The sequence below is a fragment of the Leptonychotes weddellii genome, chromosome 2 (genome assembly GCF_054177405.1).
Source record: "Leptonychotes weddellii isolate Sample4059 chromosome 2, ASM5417740v2, whole genome shotgun sequence".
Taxonomy (NCBI): Eukaryota; Metazoa; Chordata; class Mammalia; order Carnivora; family Phocidae; genus Leptonychotes; species Leptonychotes weddellii.
In genome coordinates this window covers 118,254,059-118,273,071 of record NC_138370.1, presented here as the reverse complement: position 1 = coordinate 118,273,071, position 19,013 = coordinate 118,254,059, and the positions used below count along the sequence as shown (strand labels likewise).

At 42.9% G+C, this 19,013-nt stretch overlaps 1 protein-coding gene across 4 annotated transcripts in view; it reads right to left on the bottom strand.

Moving 5' to 3' along the window:
* Nucleotides 1–8,342, bottom strand: part of TMEM150C (transmembrane protein 150C) — a 74,115-nt gene extending 65,773 nt beyond the window's left edge. For 2 of the 4 annotated variants that reach the window (XM_081812254.1, XM_081812256.1), the window contains exon 1: nt 7,857–7,953. The gene's annotated coding sequence lies outside the window, so the exon portion shown is untranslated. Of the gene's footprint in view, nt 1–7,856; nt 7,954–8,111 lie in introns of those variants that run through there. The other 2 variants (XM_006745336.3, XM_081812255.1) reach the window with 2 other exon arrangements.
* Nucleotides 8,343–19,013: the final 10,671 nt, after the last annotated feature.

The following is a 19,013-nucleotide window of genomic DNA, read 5'->3' as shown; positions in this document are numbered from 1 at the left end:
AATGGAAAAACACCAATCAAATGTCACAGAAAAAAGAATCAGCTTATTCAGGAACAATTCTATTAGCTGTTAAAATTACAGGGTGACAAATATTGTTCTTGTGAACACTGTGCTGTCACTGACAAGACTGGAAAATTTTTCAAAATGATGTAAGTCTAGGGCATGTGGGAACATAATACTACAAGAAAGAAAAACTGTCACCCGTAAGTTAATATGCCTGCCACTGCATGTAGGTGTATTTTAGTTACTAGTGTTTCTATGTAAATACATTTCAAGTTTTAGTGAAAAGTAGAATTTAGGAATTCCAGGAGATATATTTCCACTAGAAATTCCAGGACAATTACATTACAGAATTCTAATTCTAATTTACAAACACTCCAAGTGCAGTAAAAAATAATATTTCTGTAAATGCTTCATAATGGTATCAATATTTCTTTTTTTTTTTTAAAGATTTTATTTATTTATTTGAGACAGAGAGAATGAGAGAGAGAGCACATGAGAGGGGGGAGGGTCAGAGGCAGAAGCAGGCTCCCCGCCGAGCAGGGAGCCCGATGCGGGACTCGATCCAGGGACTCCAGGATCATGCCCTGAGCCGAAGGCAGTCGCTTAACCAACTGAGCCACCCAGGAGCCCGGTATCAATATTTCTTAATTTTAACACCTTTCACTCATGAATCAATAGAATGAAAGATAATCTGAAAGACTGTTTTATTAATCAGACCAGTTTAAATACTATAATGTCCATTTTGGCTATGTACAGTTTTTTTCTTTTTTTTTGTTTTTGTTTGTCTTTTGCTTTTGTTTTTTGTTTTTAAAGACTGTATTTATTTATTTGAGAGAGAGAGCATGAGTGGGGGTGGGGGAGGAGCAGAAGGAGAGGGAGAAGCAGACTCCCCACTGAGCAGGAAGCCTAACGTGGGTCTCCATCCCAAGACCCCGAGATCATGACCTGAGCCAAAGGCAGACGCTTAACGACTGAGCCACCCAGGTGCCTCTGTTTTTTGTTTTTAAAGGGGGCTCCGTACCCAGTGTGGAGCCCAACACAGGGCTTGAACTCATGACCCTGAGATCAAGACCTGAGCTGAGATCAAGAGCCGGACACTTAACCAACTGAGCCACCCAGAAGCCCTTTTTTTTTTTTTTTTTAAGGTAATCTCTACCCCCAACATGGGGCTTGAACTCACAACCCCCAGATGAAACATTACATGCTCTACCAACTGAGCCATCCAGGTGCCCCTCGGCTATATACAGTTTTAATTCTGCTTTAAAACTTCCAATTATTACCATTTAAAATATTTATTTGGCAGCTAAGTCATTATAAGTGTAAAAAAAAACAGGAAGAAGTCTACTTTGTTAATAAATGAAATGTTTGATGAACAGGAAGGCTATGCTATTTTTGGAGACATTTATGTTTACATTCAGTTGAAAACTATTATAATTCATTATGATTACTGCAGAGTTCAATAACACCATTTAAACTACAGGCTAATTTCCTCTACTGCCATAGTTAATCACAATTGCTTCTTAAGCTTTGTCTACACTTGCCTAAAAGTATTAGACGACTTTCAACACTTTTCCAAAGATACTTCACTGGACTCCTTTGTACTCCTCAGGTAAAGTCTGTACCACTGTCTCCAGAGGTGGACGCCTCTGCAGCCTTGAACGAAATCTGAATGTCTCAAGGACGTACTGTAGTTTTTAAAGAAGAAAAGTAACCATGATGACAAGCTGTTGCCTCTTCTATTCTACCTGACGAAGTCTATGGACATATGATCACTTTTATTTAGTTTGACCTTTAAGGAAAACTGAAATCTACTTCCAAAATGAATTTGGTTTTACTTTCTAGATTGCACTAGGGGAGGAAAAAAAAAAAAGATTTCCAGCCTCAATTTTAAGACCCTCTTTGTACATAAAATTCTTTTTTTTTTTTAAGGATTTTATTTATTTATTTGACAGAGAGAGAGAGCACAAGCAGGGGGAGCCGCAGACAGAGGAAGAAGGAGAAGCAGGCTTCCCGCTGAGCAGGGAGCCTGATGCGGGACTTGATCCCAAGGTCCTGTGATCATGACCTGAGCTGAAGCCAGACGTTTAACCAACTAAGCCATCCAGGCGCCCCTGTACATAAAATTCTTTAAAAACATTGTTTTCCATTTATTATATTAAAAATTAAATCAAAAGGTACAAAATTCCAGTTATAAAAAAGTCTTGGGGATATAATGTAGCATGGTGACTATAGTTAATAATACTGTATTGTGTATTTGAAGGTTGCTAGGAGAGTGGATCTCAATAGTTCTCATCATAAGAAAAACATTTGGAACTATATGTGGTGAGGGATGTTAACTGGACTGATTTAGTCCTTTTGCAATATATGCAAATATCTAATCATTATGTTGTACATCTGGAACTAATACAATGTTATATGTCAATTACATATTAAAATACATACATATCATGAAGCACTTACAGGCAAAGAGTGATTGTGAAAGACAATTTAGAATGTAGTAAAAAGTGGGAGATTTATGGGATGGACCTTATCTATTTAGACCATTTGTGATGATTTGCTACAAAGCAGTGTGCAGAAGTTAGCGAGTGGTTAGGAGGGAAGGAAGCCTGTACAATTTGTAGTCAGTCTCAGGGTCATTTGGGTTTCTTTGGTCCCCAGGCTTCCTGACCCAGGGCGTTCACTTTCAGAGGCCAGAGGCTGGCAGCTGCGAGGTCTCTCCTAGCCTAAATATAATGCAGTGACTCCTCTCTCAACCCATCAGGACTCATCTTACACAGAAAACAGCTTGGTCTGCTCGTTTCTACACTTGTGCAAGGCTCTACCATGAGCCTCACAGGTCTGCAGGGGTCCCTCTGTGTATCACTGTCACACTGCAATGTGGAAGGTGAGGTGGCTGAACTCGTGGGATCTGGCACCAGACTGCCTGGAGCTCAGATCCTGCCCCTCTGACTTCCTGGGACGGAGGTACTGTGGGATTGTGGCAGGGCTCACAGGACTGTCGGGAGAAACAAAATAATCCATGTAAAGCACTCAGTGGGGAGCCCTTGGGAAGTACTCAATGATTTGCGGGTTATTATTAGTGATTACACAGGTCTTAGATCAGTGTTTCCCCAAAGTGGGTCCCAAGCCTAGTTTCAGAGGCAGTATTTTATATCATGATCTAAGAGACATATATACACTTATATAATACTACTACAAATAATGACCCTGATTATAAAGTCCTCACTATCTATGGACTGGGCAGTGCAGAGTCAGGATGTGAACCCAAGGGTCCTGTTAATGTAGTGCTTTTAATCACCAACCTCCCTGTAGCCTTGTATTTGCCATACATGGGAGAACCAAAAATTTCATCATTCACTACCAGCCCCCACTAAGAGGGATGCATAGGGAGAATTCCTATTCTACTATATATTCCATTTCATTAAACAAACAAACAAACAAACAAAAAAACACTGACCCTAACCTTTTAAATCAATTCCATGACTCAGGATACATGGTTTGAAAAATACTGTAAGGGTTGTATGAAAAATTTTTGGAAACATAATAAAAAAGTTAAACAAGTATATGTATCTCCTCTTAGAGGCTTTACCATGTTATTGTGTAAATCTCAAAAAAAAAAAAAAGGATTATATGGAACATTTCTTAAATTTATGCAAGCATCCCCAAGTGGCTTCAGCCACTCCTTGAGGCAGGGGTACTCATTTGTCGGATTTTTCACAGGGTTTCTGTGACTGTTAGAGAGGAATGAGGATTGGAAGGGGGAATGATTGTGCATCACCCCCACCTTCTACCTCTCTTCAAATATCGCTCCCCCTGAAAAATTTTAAAGTGCAGAAGCTGACTTTAAGAATAAATGATTCTAGGGGCGCCTGAGTGGCTCAGTTGGTTAAGCGACTGCCTTCAGCTCAGGTCATGATCCTGGAGTCCCGGGATCGAGTCCCGCATCGGGCTCCCTGCTCAGCAGGAAGTCTGCTTCTCCCTCTGACGCTCCCCCATCTCATGCTCTCTCTGTCTCTATCTCATTCTCTCTCTCAAATAAATAAATAAATAAATAAATAAATAAATAAATAAATAAATAAATAAAAATCTTTAAAAAAAAAAAAGAATAAATGATTCTATAATGTGCAAGAGAGCCAAATTCAAGGAAGTTCAAGAACACAGACTCATGGGGCCAAGCATCTAAACAACTCTCAGCAATGTTTATTTTCGTGGCTAGCATATATATAAATTAAAAAGGGAAACTTTAGGGCGCCTGGGTGGCTCAGTTGGTTGAGCGACTGCCTTCGGCTCAGGTCATGATCCTGGAGTCCCGGGATCGAGTCCCGCATCGGGCTCCCTGCTCAGCAGGGGGTCTGCTTCTCCCTCTGACCCTCTTCCCTCTTGTGCTGTCTCTCATTCTCTCTCTCAAATAAATAAATAAAATCTTTAAAAAAAAAAAAAGGGAAACTTTATTTTTAGAGTGGAATGGAACTTCAGCTTTAGAGTAAATGCTAGTGTTTTTCTGTAACAACAGGATGACAGAGTGAAATCTTAATTCCTGGTTCTATCAATGCCTATTTCCACTTTCTTCTAAAGACTAATTGCCATCAGGGGCACCTGGGTGGCTCAGTCACTTAAGTGTCCAACTCTTGATTTCAGCTCAGGTCATGATCTCAGGGTTGTGATATCGAGCCCCAAGTCGGGCTCTATGCTTAGTGCAGAGTCTGCTTGGGATTCTCTCTCTCCTTCTCCCACTGCCCACCCCCAATCATGCTCTCTAAATAAATAAATAAATAAATAAAATCTTAAAATAAAAAAAGAATTGCCATCAAATGTTATCTCTACAGGAAACAGGTAAAGACAATTTAGAGCTGCACTGTCCAGCATGATAGCCACTAGTCCCATGTGGCTATTTAAATTAATTAAAATTAAATAAAAATTAAAATTGAATCTCTCCATTGTAGCAGGCACATTTCAAGTGCTCAAAAGCCACATTTGGCTTGTGGCTAGCACCTTGGACAAATTATGGAACTACAGAAAGTTTTATTGGACAGCACTAATATAGAGAAAGGCCATTTACAGATGCTAAAAGAAAAATGCTAATTTCTTACTTGGTAAAAGAGTTCCAAACCCAACTCAACAGTGCTGGCTTGACTTAAACTGCAGTGAGGTTGATATTTGAAGGCCAGTGCCCAAAGATTGCATTATTATCTCAAACTATCATTCCAACTGGTTTGTCTAAAATCTCTTTGCATTAAGACCTTCCATTGCCACAAGCTATCTTTCAAAATCCAACCCTGCCAGGAAATGATATTTGGTGATAACAACAACTTGTTAAAGTTCTACTGACTTATAAGCTAGTTTGAAAGTACTTAGAACAATCTATGAAAAACCATCAGGACACAAGGCACCATCAGATCCAGGAAGAAAAGTCTGCAGTTAAAATAAGTAGGGATGCATTTCTGTTGCTAACCTTAGGATAAGGAAAACATTTATTACCCACCGGACTGTGTTCCTAGCCTTGTCATGAGTGTAGACCCAGATTCAGTAACACTTGGGTGTTTGTATCACATTTTTGAGAACTTTAGCACAAATCTTATTTGAGCCTCACAGAACCTAATTAGCACTGTAGTGTGGATTCTGAGTGCTACATATTCTTCTGGTGGAGGGGAAAACTGAGAGGTAATACATTATCCTGTCAGTGTCTGTCTTGCTTAATTGGTTACTGAAATGATCCCTAGTGGCCAGATTATAGTGAAAGCAAATGGCTAAAATTGCAGGGGCCAGCTAGCTTTTCCTCTTTCATGACTGCAGGCTGCCCTGCTAATCTAGCCATTGTACTGCAGAGGTGTGCTTAGGTCACAGGGGAAACAAAGCAGGGGCACAGACAAGAGTGTAAAGCAAAGTGCTATCCCTGTTGATGATCACACAGCAGGTAAAGTAAGCACAGAAACCCCTGCAAGGTCATTGTACGCATGATGGTGGTAGTTCTAGAACAAAGCCTAAACATTAGGCATTACTGTGTTCATACAAAAAATTATTCCATAGAGCAAACTATTTCCTCCACAAAGCAATCTGTAAAAGGCATTTGATGAGAAATACGTGAATTAAGCAATTGCCATAAAGGCACTTTAACATCAATTTAAATAATCCAAACAGATTGCCTTCTGCTAATGGCAGATTTAATAAACATGCACTTTCCAAATCCTTTAATGTGTTTGTTCAATGTCATAACATCTACCAAGTAGTTATCATTGTCAGCAAAATTTCTTTATCCTTTTATTTACCACGTCCAGTTTTTGAGCTTCCAACTTGGGGAGCTCACAAAACATTTACCAAATAATGTATAAATGAAGGACACACCATTAAAATTCCTATGCTATGCTTTGAAGATTAAACTCACATTTCTATTTAAGAGATGACAGCTATAGCTAATCTTAGAAACATGGTGTCTCTAGGACACATAGAAAAAGAAGTTTGGGATTTAATGCATGAGAGCTGAGACTAAAATTCTTTCATCTGCAAATGTCACATATATGAGCCTAACAATTTTTTCTCGAAAACTTTAAGTAGGTCAGCTTATTAACTGCTACCACGGAGTTTATATATTCACATTCGCCTATCTTTTTGACGAACTGCAGCCCAGGATGGTGTTACAGCCCTGCATTATAAAAAAACTTGCCCTTGATTCAAGCAGAGAAATGAAGAAGCAGAAACTAATATTACCGTTTGGCTTCGTTACTGTAATGGATCCAGTACCTTTTTTTTTTTTTTTTTTTTTTTAACATATCATTAGTATTTCTGGTTCCCAAACAAGACCTCGCATGTAGTAAGTCAGAATGGGTTCACTGAAGGAAAGGCTTCCACCCCAACTGGCTATGTTCTCACATTTGCAGTCAAAATCCTGGCTCAGCCGTGAAAGACATTCTGGCCGGAATAAACCTGACAAAATCAGCGAAGTGTTCGGGATATAATAAAGTGCTCTGGAGGTAGGGGTGAACGGACAAGAGGGATGAGTAGAGAGAAAGGGAACATGAATTTCAAATGGGAAAAACACTCATTCTCTATTTGATTCATTAAAGGAGGAGAAAACCACTAAACGAGGTCTTTCTCCATAATCCAAAGCTAATCACTCTTTTATTGCAATGGATGACCAAACGGCCTCGGTAACCGCCCCCCCCTCCCCCACACACACCGCTGCCTCCGCGGAGAAACAGAAAACCCCACGTCTTTCTCAGCGTGCCCCCAGGAGAGGAAAGCAAGACTGTGCATTTAGAGTGGAGGGCGGTGCACAGGGCCAGGCAAGTTAGTGCCTCCTTCCCGGATCCCTCCTTTCCCGAGCCAGCCTGACTTGGCTAACCGTAAAGTGAACAGCGAGTGGCAGAGAGTGCGGGAGGCCAAATTTGGGGTCGCTTCCGACCAGAGTCCACCCGACCACAGAAGGCCGGGGTATCCGGATGGGGCGGCGGGTGGGGACACCTGTCAAAGGACCGGACGGAGCCGCAGCCGGCGGGCGGCGCAGGGGCTCGGCGGACAGCACTGCGGCGGCGGCGGCGGGGACCGAGGCGCGGCGGCTCGGCGCTCACGCGCGGGGGAGAGCCGGCGGGGACCACGGGGCGCTGTCGGACCCCCGCGCCTCGCCCGCGGGGGCTCGGGCGGGTGGACCCGCGCCCGGGGCGCTCCGGGGCTGGGGCAGAGCGGAGCGTGTCCCCCCCACACACATACAGCCGGGAGGACCCCGCCGCCCCGAGTCCCGCTGCAGCGCCCGCCGCCTCCGGTCTCCGCCTCCGGGCTGGGCGCGGAGCCGGGCCCGACGCCCCCTGGCTGCCCGGCGGCCCGGGCGAAGGAGGGGGCGCCGCGGACGCCGCGCCTACCTGCTCCGGTGCGGCGGGGCCGCGGTCGCCTCGCGGGGCCGTGACCTGCGGCGGCGGCAGCGGCGGCAGCGGCGGCGAGGAGGGCGCTTCCTTCAGGAAGGGGTGGGATCTGCTCGCCCGCCCGCCCCCGCCCGCCGCGCCGCGGCCCGCCCCCGACTTATTCTGGGGTCCCCGCCGTGAGGCCCTGAGAGCGGAGCCCCCCGGCAGCCCCCGAGCCTCCAGCTGCCGGCACCCCTCGGGGCCCCTAATAGTTACCCGGGACTGGAGCCGCGTGGGGTCTGCCGAACCGCTTCTTTCCAAAGCCTTTGTGGACGCGTGTGCCTGGCGCTCCTCACCCAACAAAAGGAAGGACAGGATCTGGGATCCTCCGCCTGGTGGTTATTTATTCTTGACCTGTTGTAACCTTCTGGCTGGCTCCCTTCTGTCCACACACCTAGCGTTTTTGCACATAGCAGCTCAAAGTCATTTTCATGCCCACTGGCCGAATGTAGTTCTCCGCCACTCAGCGCTCTCCCGCGGTTTTCTGTCCTCGGGAAGAACAAACACCGGGCCAACTTCTGACCCTGGCGGGGCGCAGCGGACTCCAAGGCCGCCCTCCCAGCGCCAGCCTGCTCTCTTCCCCGTGTCTCCTCGGAGTCTGTGATAAAACTGTACTCATCGCATTTTAATAACTATACCCCCCCACCCGACCTCAGCCTACCAGTGGCACATCAGTGACCTGGGGCAGCAGCGTGGAGCGATGCCATTTTTACCGCACGCGCCCTGTGGCCTTCTACTCCAAACGCAGCCTTGTGGGGCTCCCACAGTAGCACCTCCTTTATCAACCCGCCTTAGGACGACCGCAGTTCCTTTGGGGGGCCTGCGTACCACGCCCATCTCTTTTCATCCGTTGAAACATTCCAGAACGCTCCCTTCCCCACAACTCTTGCAATCCTTGCTTACCTATGTGTATATATCGATTTATTGTCACTGTTTTCGCTTGGCTACTAGACGGTGAGCTTCTTGAGACCAGGGACCTTACCTGAAGGAATGCGAGTGTCATCTATCTAGTTAAAATAACAAAAACTTAATTCTAATCTAGAATCTCTTCAGAGATTCTGAGGAGAGTAACTTTATCTTTCATCACACTCTCAAAGTGATCTGTGAGTCCCTCAAGTTTAAGACTTGCTTGAGTCCCATCCATGAATGAACCCCAGCTCCGATGTGAGGACCTCCTCACTCCACCCCCCTCTATGCCATACATTTCTCTCTGCAATACCTGAAGGAACCCTCTAGCTAGACTTTCTTCCAGTCCATTCCTTTAAAAGTTCTGGATCCATCCAGTTTGTGATCCCCTTGACACTGTCTGCACACCAGAATCACCAGTGAAGGCTTTAAGAAAAAGACAAATGCCTGGTTCCCCCTCAGATCCCCGAGTCAGAACCTGGGGTGGGGTGGGGGCTGGAAGAGGAGAGGTGGGATTCTGACCTGCCCATGACTAAGTCACTGCCTTTCTTGGAAAAAGGGTCCTGAATTTATAGAATGTCCTTACTTGTCCTTTTCTCCATGGAAAGATTGAGAACCCCTGTACTATGTTTAATTTATGTGAACATTTTCATTTTCACTTAGAGCCAGGCCCACTTTTGCTTAAGAAACCAACTTGAATTTGTAAGGATAGCAGGCTCAGCGCCATTTGTCAGCAGCATTAAATCACTGCCACCTTCATCTCCAAAATGTCCATCCAAATAAACCTGAAGTGTGAAATAAATTGTATTCCTGACAGTGATATTGACAGCTAAAATATTATGTTAAAATAGTGGCCATGAAGGAGAGCTGGTTGCTGTAAGCAGATCCATTAGATCTGTTAATGTCATGAGAGTTCTAGTGAAGCTTCAAGAGAACCGATAACAAACAAAACAAGTTTATCGGAGCGCCGGGGTGGCTCAGTCGGTTGAGCGTCTGCCTTTGGCTTAGGTCATGATCCCAGAGTCCTGGGATCGAGCCCCACGTCAGGCTCCCTGCTCAGCGGAGAGCCTGCTTCTCCCTCTCCCTCTGCCTGCCGCTCTGCCTACTTGTGCTCTATCTCTCTGTCAAATAAATAAAATCTTCAAAAAAACCCCAAAACACATAAGTTTATCTATGCTTTTATCTTTCTTTTATTGCTCTTGGAATCGCACCCATTAAAATGTGTTCACTGTGTACTCAATACAACCTTCAATATTTTAAATCATGTATGGGTGTAAGATCGAAATACTTTCCTAGAACTGGTTGTCTTTTTAAAAAATGTACATAGAGTCGTCCTGTAGTCTTAAATGATTTGTTGACAGTGTTCCAAAAACACTTCAGGCTTTGAGGAAAGGGCTAAGTACAGAAAGAACAGGGTTTAAGGCCTGGCAATAGATGCCAACCATAGACGTCGTGGGGCAGGATGGAGATCAATACTCAGAGACATAATCACTCTCCAGGACCACGATGAGGCACCATGATTTGGACACCGTGCTGCTCTACCAAATCTGCTGACCAATGTCCAGTGAAGAGCACAGGTGTCCATCTATATGAGTAGGGGCCATGGTTCTTCTGATATAAGAGACCTTGTTATCTAATGGAAACCATAACAAAACATGTAGGATTATAAAGAAAGTCTATATTTTGCTCGTTTCCTTTCTCTTCGGCAGCCAATTTGTTGTTGTTTATGATTCAGATCACTTCCCTTGTTCAGTTGGAAAAACAGACGGGAAGCACAACTTATAAATAGCACTCCCAGGATTCTGGGATCCTTGCTGTGGATTGAGTTGCAGTATATCTCGTTGTAATAAAAATCTCTGTATCACAAAGTTATTGCCAACCCTTCTCCAACCACCGATAATTCAAGTAATCTCTGATAAACAGCACAATTATGCAAAGTGTGTTGAAATGGCATTTGATCTTTTCCAACATCTACCTATTTAGGAACCTTTATAGGGGCAATTAGAAAGAGAAAGAGAATATATTTGGTAACAGGTTGTTAAAATGGGAGCTATTATTTTATTTCCATTTTGACAGAGGACACAGATACTAGTCGTCAGCCCCTCTCACCTTCCAAGCAAGGCACAGGACCGTGATGTGGGACTCGCACAGGGGTGTCCCCTTAACATCTCACTTACCTGGAAGATGTGCAAAGGTTGAGGTGGAGGCTGGTGAGGCCGCTTGGATCAGAGAAGGGTTTCTGTAGAGAAACTGAAGGTGTTCTAAGAGGTCCCTCCTATGCACCCCCAGGGGCAGGTTGGAGGGGGATTTTGTCTCAGCTTAGGTCCAGTCGAGAGCTCGGGATGCGTCCCCTGCTGTTTGGGGAATGCCATGGGCTTGTGTCTGCCTCATGCTTGAGAAATCTAAAGGGCCAGAGTTGGCAAAAGTGGCCTGAACACGAGGTAGAGACCACGGTAGGGGAAGTAATTTACTCCCACGGAAGACAAGTCTAAAGAGAGTGAGACAGACAGTGTGGGCTTGACTTTGATCCTACCCAAGAGGCTTGCCTGGAAAGGCAGACACTCGGCAGAAAGAAGCCAGAGGTTTGCCTCCACATGGCTTGGGGCCCAGAGGAAGACTCTGAGGCTACCAGTCAGAGGCAAAATGACCTTGCTCGTGCCAAGGAAATGGGTGGCGAGAGATTCCTCAGCAGGGTGGTAGGGGTGAGGGGCGGCTTTGGCAAACCTATAAAACTGCCCATGAGAGAAAGTGTCAGTTGGAAACATCTGCTAGGGCCAGAGAAGCTGTGCCCGCTAGAGCCCCCCAAAGCCTTTCTTTCTGCCTCCTTGGCTCTCTCTCTTCCCCGCGTCAACCCTAGAAGATTGGGCAGCCTCATGAGTGAGAAGGAGGGGAGAAACCACAGGCTGGGAGAAACACAGAAGAAGCCAACTATTACTCCCCTTTGCCGCGGAAGTATGGAGTTTTTTTATAATGACACATTCATTACTGATCTAAGACTGTATTTTTGACTAAAAGTAACCAGAGACCCTTTTGGTTATTTGAGAGTGACCCCAAGAGTCATAAGGCCCGCACATTAATTCCTCTGAGGGGCAGGAAACAAAGTAGTCCCACAGAACAGGTTCACACAGGCACGATGGAGGAGAATAAGGCTGTTTTCTTTTGTTTGTTTGTTTTGGGTTTTGTTTTTGTTTTGTTTTCTGACTATACCATGAGTCCTGCTCCGTCAACATAGCAGCGATACATTCAGAAATAATGCCTTCCCCCCTACACCTTATACCTCAAAATGTCTGAGGATGTCTCATTTTGGCTTCTTATTTGAATCACAAATAAGTGATATGTGTCCAGAAATCCCTTCACGTGCATATACATTATAACTGAAGCTTACCAACCAGAAAGAAGTGAAGATCCTGGAGTAAAACATCCAAGTGGATCTAAATGTTGGTTTAACCTTCTATTAAAGAGCGGGCTGCCACATTTTCCTCATCTTTAAATGGCTAGAATTAGATAAAAGGTATCTCTCAGTCAGAAAATGCTACGTTTTGAAAGGCTACAACCACATACAGCATGTCCTAGATCAAGGACATATTAATTTTTCAGAGTCTGCTTCACCAGACCAGCAGCTCTGCAGTGCTCTGGAGTGGTAAAGGAGAAGGATTTCCAACATGTCAACAAACACACACAGGGGTGCCTTCCTGTGGAGGCTGACATGTGACTGAGGTTGATATGATCACCTTGGTGACGGTTTCCATATTATGTACTTGGCTACTGGGATGTGGGAATCCCCAAGCACTTGTCTGTATTCTCTTGAGTGCTAGGTGTCATTGTCTCGTTCTCTTCCTCCAGTGGGAGAGCAGAGTTGCAAAGAGGTCTATGACTGGTGTTCAGAGGGGAAACCTTGAACAAACACCAGATTCTGTATTTTGAAATTCACTGTGACCCCATTTCCCCTATTTGAACTAAGAGACTGTTGTTTGCTGCGAGAGCATAAGCCAGAAAGTGTGACCAGTTTTTATTTCAATCAATCCCTTCTCTTTTAGACCTTTTGCCAACATGCATTAAGTTTATGGAAGCCATCCATTATTTATCTGATAAAAAAATTCTGCATCAGAGAGCTAAAGATTAATCATTTTATAGCATGATATTCTTTTGTTACAAATGACTGTTTTTGAGGAATTTACATCATTCTTTTTTTTTAACGATTTATTTATTCATTTTAGAAAGAGAGAGAGAGCGTGAGTGAGCGCAAGCACAGGGAAGGGGAGAGGGAGAGAATCTCAAGCAGACTCCCCACTGAGCACAGAGCCTGACTTGGGGCTCCATCCCACGACCCTGAGATCATGACCTGAGGCCAAATCAGGAGTCAGATGCCCAACTGACTGAGCCACCTAGGTGCCCCGGAATTTAGATCATTCTCATTCAGTCTTCTAAAGTTCTAGCCAAGAGATGTTGCTTCAAGCCCTATAGTTTTGTTGCCCCACTCTGCTGCCTGCCTCTCAGCTGCCCCAGCCTCTACCCCAGACCTTGCCAGGACCAGCAACTAGGGTTAACATGGAAGAGAGTTGGGGGCCTACTGGTTCCTGCTTCAGCGCAACACTCTGCACTGTTTGTTAACTACTTTAATTATCACCCCTGCATGGGGGCTCAATTTCTCTTCACCAAAACAAAACAAAACAAAACAAAACAAATAAAAACAAAAACAAAAAATCACCAAACCAAAAATAAACAAACAAAAAAAAACCCCACCACCTTTTTATTTTTAATAATTCTCTCTCACTCTCTCCCCACTCTTAGAATATGAAAGTCCTTGTTCTATTTCCAAGCTTAACTCAGTATACCAGTTGTTATTCTTATTTCTGTCCTCTCCCAAGACTCTCTTAAACGTGTCTAAACCTTCCCTCTCAAATGCCTATAAACACGGGCATATTTCCTCCATCCTAAAAACACCTTCCATACAAACTGCTTTCTCAGTCAAATTCCTATTTCATTACTTCCCTTCCCCTCGATAAGAAGTTTCTCAAAAGCATAGTGTTCTCTTGCTACTTCCTCTTTAGTCTGGTCTTTGATTAATTCTCAGCCCCCCAAAATCTGGATTCCACACCCACTCTGTTGAAAATGCTCCCTTATGGATGCACGAGGAATGACTTTCCAGGCACCCAGTTCCACTGACTGCTTTGTGGTCTCCTGCTTCACCACCCTAACCTCTTTGAATCTGGCCGCTCCTTCCCTTCCTGGCATGTCATTGCAATCCCCTGGATTGCCCCCCCTTTTTCCTCTGACTACTTCCTCACATATTCCTTCACAGGAATTCCAGGATGGTAATGTGGTCTTCAATACCGTGCCCTTGGTCTTCTCTTTTCTAACACTTTGGTCTCTCCCTCTGTATAATATTATCTTTTTCCAGATGACTCCCCAAAGCACTCATCTATCATGGGTCTCCGTCTGATGAGCCAGCCAACACCTCCAACTCAAAGCCAAATTCTAGGACCATCTCCTTATTTTTAGACCAGCCTGGAATCTTGAATTAGCAACAACTCCTTTTCTCTTTGAGTGATCTCATCTTCACCTGGTAACAAAGTCCTATTTCTTGCTCTACTTACACAAAGTCTTAGGAATCTGTCTCCTTTTAATTTGTATTGCTTTTAGGCAAGCCCTCATCACCTCCAGCAAGCCCGATTGCCTTATTTCTTCTTTCTGCCTCCACTCTCTCCCCTCCTCCAATTCCCTTTCTTGCTGTTCCACAAGATCTTTAAAATAATTTTTATTTTCTTCCTTTATTTCACTTTTTTTGGATACATGGTCCTATATGCCCATTTAAAAAAATGAAAACAATCCACTTTTGTGTAAAATAAAAATTAATAGTCTCCCATTGTCTTCACACCCTTCCTTCCTACCTCCCAATGTTAACAGCCCAGTATATATCCTTTGGCAATTTTTTCATGCTCATACAAACATATGTTCATATTTTTAACAGAAAAATGGAATCATAGTATATATTACTTCAGAACTCTCTTCTCACTTAAAAGTGTACCATGGTCATCTCTCCAAGTCTATAGATATAAAGCTAACTCGCTTTAAAAAAAAATCACAACTTTATTGAGATGTCATTCACAATACCATACGATTCATCCATTTAAAGTGTACAATTCAATGATTTTTAGTATATTCACAGAGTTATACAACCATTACCATAATCAACTGTAGAACGTTTCATCACTTCAAAGAGAAACCTCATACCCATTATCAGTCATTCCCTACTTTCCCCCACACCTCTCCCAGCCCCTTAGCACTACTAATCTACTTTCTGTTTCCATGGATTTGTCCATTCTGGATATTTCATATGAATGGAATTATATAAAATGTGGTGTTTGGTGTCTGAATTCTTTCACTTAGCATGCTTTCAAAGTTCATCCAAGTAACATCTATCAGTACTTAGTTCCCACTTTTAGCCAAATAATATTCCATTGAATGGATATACCATATTTTATTTATCCATTCATCTGTGGATAGACATTTTGGATTGTTTCTACCTTTTGACGGTTATGAATGATTAATGCTGCTATGAACATTCGTGTATAAGTTTTTAAAATGTAGATATATTTTTAAATTTCTCTTGGGGATACACTTAGGAGTGAAATTTTGGGTCATGGTGACTATATTTAACCTTTTGAGGAACTGCCAGTCTGTTTTTCAAAGTGACTGTACCATTTTACATTACTACCAGTGATTTGAGAGGGTCCCCATTTCTTCACATCTCCTCCAATGATTGTCATTGTGTTATTTTAGAAATTGGTTTTAAGGGGTGCCAGGGTGGCACAGTCGTTAAGCGTCTGCCTTTGGCTCAGGTCATGATCCCAGGGTCCTGGGATCGAGCCTCACATCGGGCTCCCTGCTCAGTGGGGAGCCTGCTTCTCCCTCTCCCTCTGCTGCTCTCCCTGCTTGTGCTCTCTCTCTCTCTGTGTCAAATACATAAATAAAATCTTAAAAAAAAAAAAGAAATTGGTTTTAAAATTATAGCCACCCTAATGTCTAATTGCCCTGATTGGACCTACAGTGGAAACTGAATAGAAGTGGCAAGAGCAGACATCCTCATTGTGCTCTGATCTTAGGGGGAAAGCATTCAGTCTTTTACCATTGAACATGATGTTGGCTGTGGGTTTTGTAGATAGCTGCTATCAGGTTGAGAATGTTGCCTTCTATTCCTAGTTTGTTGAATGCTTTTGTCATGAAGGGGTGCTGGATTTAGTTCAATCTTCTCTATTGAGATAATCATGTAATTTTTGTCCCTTGTTCTATTAATATGAAGTATTGTATTAATTGAGTTCTTGGGTATTAAATCTTGCATTGTTGACAGAAATCCCACTTGGTCATGCATGCTGGATTCAGTTTGCTAGAATGTTGTCAAAGATTTTGGTATATATTCATAACAGGTATTGGTTTGTAGTTATCTTTTCTTATGATGTCTTCTCTTGTGATGTCTGGTTTTGGTATCAAGGTAATACTGGCCTCAAACACTGAGTTATTTTTTAACAGTTTATGAAATATTAGTATTTCATAATTTGGATGTATCACAATTTATTTAACACATACAAAGCCCTATTTATAAATATTTAGTTTCTTTCCATTTTTTTGCCACTATTAACAATGTGTTGGGTGCCTGGCTGACTCAGTCTGAAGAGCATGTGACTCTTGATCTCAGGGTTGTGAGTTTGAGCCCCACATTGGATATAGAGATTACTTAAATAAATTTAAAAAAAACCCAAATAATGTGTTGGATATATATGCTTATGTTTTTGGGTAATATCCATATATATGGATATATATGCTTTTATTTCTGAAAGAAAACCCTAAATGTGAGATTTCTGATTCAAAATGTATATATATCTTAGTTTTTGTAGCTATTTCCAGGTATCTTGCCAAAAAGATTGTAACAATTTAGACCATTGCCATCAATGTATGAGAATATCAGCTTCTCTACACTCCACCAATACTGAATGTTATCCCTGTTTTTAAATACTTTTTTAAAGATTTTATTTATTTATTTGACAGAGAGAGAGCACACAAACAGGGGGAGCAGCAGAGGGAGAAAGAGAAGCAAGCTCACCGCTGAGCAGAGAGCCCAACATGGGGCTCCATCCCAGGGCCCTGGGATCATAACCTGAGCCGTGAGCTGAAGGCAGACACTTAACTGACTAAGCCATAGAGGTGCCCCTTAAATATTTTTTTAAAGATTTAATCTTTCATTTTAGAGAGAGAGAGTATGAGCAGGAGGGGTATTGGGAGAGTGAGAGAGAACACCAAGCAGACTCCACTCTGAGCATGGAGCCTGACACAGGGCTCCATCCCACGACTCCGAGATCTCGACCTGAGCCAAAACCAAGAGTTGGACGCTTGACTGCTCCACCTAGGAGCCCCTGTTTTTAAATATTTTAAAGTTGCCAATTTGATGCTTTCTTTTCATTTTCCTCACTTCTATTTTTCGTCACATAATTTTTTTTTAAAGATTTATTTATTTGAGAGAGAGAGAGAAAGAGAGAGGGAGAGTGTCGGGGGAGAAGCAGCAGGGGAGGGAGAGGGACAAACACATTCCGGGCTGAGTGCAGAGCCTTACACAAGATCCATGAGATCATGACCTGAGCTGAAACCAAGAGTCAGGAGCTCAACCGACTGAGCCACCCTGGCACCCCAGTCTATTACATAATTTTTAAGAAGTCTTGATATATTAGAGATAATAATCCTTTTTCTGTTATATATCTAACATTTTTTTTCTGTTTATCACTTTTTTGACTTTGGTTTTGGTGTTTTTGACATAAAAATATTTTTAATTAATTAATTTATTTATTTATTTTTAAAGATTTTATTTCTTTATTTGACAGAGAGAGACACAGCGAGAGAGGGAACACAAGCAGGGGGAGTGGGAGAGGGAGAAGCAGGCTTCCGGGGAGCAGGGAGCCTGATGTGGGGCTCGATCTCAGGACTCTGGGATCATGACCTGAGCCTAAGGCAGATGCTCAATGACTGAGCCACCCAGGCGCCCCTAATTTTTTTAAAGTCAAATATTTCTCTTCTTTCCTTCCTAAGGTTGAAGAGAAATATTCGACCCTAAAAAAAAATTCCTTCCTTTCCTTACTTCCTTCTTTCTTTTTCTTATAGCTTCTTATAGTTTATAGGTTTCCAGTCTTACTGGGGAAGGTCTCTTCCAATCCAAGTTTACACAGACATTTTCCCAGTTTTCTTTTAATGTTTTCTGTTTTGTTGTCTTTTATTTTTAATTCTCTGATGCATTTGAAATTTTTTATTTATGTTGCAAGGTAGGAATCAAACTTGGTCTCCTTTCAGTTTGATTGATAATTATGACCGTACTGTTAATTAAATAAACAATCATCAAATTGCCACTGTTGTCATGGACTAATTTTAATGTCAACTTAGATTTATTTCTGGGTTCTTCGGGCCAGCACCATTCCATTTTGGTAATTTTAATAAAGTAAGGCAAATTGTCCCTTGCTGTTCTTTTTCACAAATTTCTTCCTTATCCTTACACATCTATTTTGTTATTTTGCTGTGAACATTATTTGTTGCCTTCTCAGCTTTCCAAATACCCCTTTCCTACCAGGCAGTCACCATGCAGTTTGGGTGGACTGATCCACTCTTGGCTATGGGGGTGGCCTCCATTGGCCTAAGCCTATTTCTCTGGCTCTGGCTCAAGAATTTGTTCATGGGGGCGCGCCTGGGTGGCTCAGTTGGTTAAGTGGCTGCCTTCAGCTCAGGTCATGATCCCAGGGTCCTGGGATCAAGCTCCACATCAGGTTCCTTGCTCAGTGGGGAGTCTGCTTCTCCCTCTCCCTCTGCCTGCCAATCGCCCTGCTTGTGTTCTCTCTGTCAAATAAATAAATATAATCTTTAAAAAAAAAGAATTTGCTCATGGGGGTGAGACCTAAATTGGTCTAATCGGAATGAAACTTTGGATTTTTCTTTAAAGGTTGAGAGAAATAGCAAATAGCCCAGGTGGCAGCAATCTTGCAACCAGGAGAGAAGCCAGTCTGAGGATGATGACAACACACCCACCAAATTCCCTTTCTTAAGTTCATTGGAATCAGGTTTACTGTTACTTGCACTGGAAAGCCCCTTAAATGATACACATGTGGGCTTTTCAAAACTTTTTCTTCTAAAAACTAACATGAAAATGATCTTTCATTGTCCCCAGACCCTTCCATT